Source organism: Mastomys coucha, unplaced genomic scaffold (assembly GCF_008632895.1).
Source record: "Mastomys coucha isolate ucsf_1 unplaced genomic scaffold, UCSF_Mcou_1 pScaffold11, whole genome shotgun sequence".
NCBI lineage: Eukaryota > Metazoa > Chordata > Mammalia > Rodentia > Muridae > Mastomys > Mastomys coucha.
Window position 1 is genome coordinate 17713325 of NW_022196893.1, and position 2769 is coordinate 17716093.

The window sequence follows — 2769 nt, forward strand, 5'->3', positions numbered from 1 at the left end:
TCCTCCTCCTCCTCCTCCTCCTCCTCCTCCTCCTCCTCCTCCTTCTTCTTCTCCTTCTCCTTCTCCTTCTCCTTCTCCTCCTCCTCCACCTTCTATGTACTTTATAACAGTGACATCTACTGCAAGGCCTTTCCGGAGAACAGATGTAAGCATCCTTCATTGGACCTCCCAAATTGTGAGCTAAGCAAAGCCTTTAACCTTCTTGCTTATTAAATATTCCTCTCACGTGTTTTGTTACATCCACAGGACACAGACTAGTGCAACACCAGGAAAGCTGAAAAGTTCATCAGCAGGTGACAAAATTATAAACAGAAGTCATCATAGAAGGGACAGTAATGGAGGTGGAAGGAGCTTCACCAAGTGGAGTGTTATAAAATTGCACACTTACGTTGGTAAGGTCCTGTGTTTTTGAGAAGATGGAATGTCTTGTCCTATTTCTCACACTAAATGAAACAGATGTCTTCAGGCATTGTATATGGACCATGCACTCCACCAGTACCTCCCTTGGCAGAACACCAGGCTGATGCCAAGTGGTAGCTGTTGTGGTTGGCACTGCAGCAGACACAGGCCGCAATGTCCTTTTGAGGAGTCATTTTCATTTTCTCTAGAATGTTGGTGGTGGGATGGCTGGATCATATAATGATTCACTGTTAACTTCTGGAGGATCCTCCATAGGGCTTTGTGTGGTGATTGAACTCATTTTCATCTTCTCCAACACTGAGTAAAAACAGCTTTCTTTCTTCTTTGACAGGAGTCATTCTCGCAGTGAGAGATGGCAGCACCTTGGCCTCATGGCTACTGAGGTTGAGGATTTTTCACGAATCCAGTGGCCACGTGCCCATCTTCTTTAGAGAAATGTCTATTTGGGACTTTGCTCCTCATTCTGAGTTAAGTTCTGTATGTGTGTTGGCCATTAACCCCTCGACAGCCTTGCAAATACAGATACCCCCTGTGTTGTTGGTGTCTCAGTTTCCTGCTAATTCCTCCCTGGCTACTCTGTAGCTGGAGACAGAAACCAGTGTTTGAGATCCAAACAATGACATGAGTGTGATTTCTCTTGGATCCCTGAGTTTCCTTTTGCCTGGAGAGTAATAGGCATTCTTCTCTATCCTATCCTAGTCACATCTACTCATAGACCCAGACAGGAGGAAGGAGTCTCTCCTACCCATGTGTTTAACTCAGGAGCCTATTGATCCTTAAGACATGATCTCCTCCAGGTTTTTTTTTTTTAATTTTAATTTAAATTTTCTTGGGACCAAGCAGACATTAGATACTGTCTTTCATAAGGAATAATCCCTGGGGAAGGGGAAGGGGAATCCATTAGGCATCCTCCTTGATCTCCCCCAGAATCTTGTCACAGAGAAAGCTAATGCAGCCAGTCATCAACAGACTTACCTACAACTTGAACAGCGAACTTAGTATCTTATAGCACAATGCCCAGATGTCCATGATTCCATGGAAGCCCTTCATCTAATAGGAAGTGGGAGGGGCGGACACATCAATCACTGGAGGGCCAACTTGAAGGCAAGAAGATACTACACCTGACAGGCTTGAAATCAGCTGTGAATCCACGTTCACACAATGAGATCCCAGAAAATGCCATCTAAGAACTGAGACTGCAGATGAAATCAGTAAGTGCAGGGTCAGCTCCATGGGAGAGCCAGCCTGGCAAAGCCAGGGAGAGAGTCTGAACACAGAGCAAGCAAATGAGCAGGTCTTAGCAGTGCCTGAGAAAACACACCCCAAGGAAAAGACGGCCAAGCCTCAGAGCTCCTCGGTGCTGCGGGAAGTCTGAGCCCTGTGCTTTTGTCTCTGAAGCAAAAGAGGGAACAGCTGAAAGGGACTTGGAGAAATAATGGGTGGAAAACGTTCAATTTGGTAGGAAACTGAAAGCAAAGGGAAAAAAAGGAAAGCAAAACTCAAGCGGGATAAACCTACAGAAATCCCAGTCAAGATGTAACATAATTAAACTTCCTCAAGGTGAAAGACAAAGGAAAAAAGTGTTGAAAGATGCCAGAGAGAAAGTATGCAGCAGGGAAAAAAATCTCTTGAATGACAGCGGATTTGTCACTAGAAGCGGGAGGCCTGGAGGAAGTGACAGGATCTGTTGCAGCAGCTGTGAGGAATGCATTGTCAGCTGGAAGATTCTGTTCCCATGAAACACCCTCAGACCCAGAGGGGACCAGGGAGAGCCAGGTGACTTGCCATCCACAGACCTGCCCTGAATAAGGGCCAAAGGGGGTTCTCAGTGAGGCAGGAGGCACAGAGGCGGATGCCAATGGTGAGTGCTTTCTCTCACTGTGGCTCCTGGGCTTTATAGAGATGTCTAAAGTCATGTGAGTACATATGACATGAAAGAAACTGATCTAGGGGACCAAGGGGACAAGTGGGTGAGGCAAAGAGGAGAGAATGCAGAGACATGGGGATATGCTCAACGTGCCATATATATTTGCATGAAAATGTTTAATATTAACTAACTTGAAAAAAAGGAAATCCAGAAGGCAGAAAGTGGAACACAACCAAAAACATGGGTAAACACAGTTGGCTCCTTTCCCTCTTGAGTCTTTCAAGTCACATGTCATGGTTAATGCAAAATTTAGAGCTGCTTGGTGTCACTTTCCATCTATGCAGAGGACATGGTTAAGGGAACGACTACCCAGGGAAACGAAGATCAAGAATTACAGAGGAACAAGTCTGATGTCATGTGTTCCCACACATGACAGTGAAGCAGAAAGTCATGACAACCCCCCACCCCCAACACACACAGAG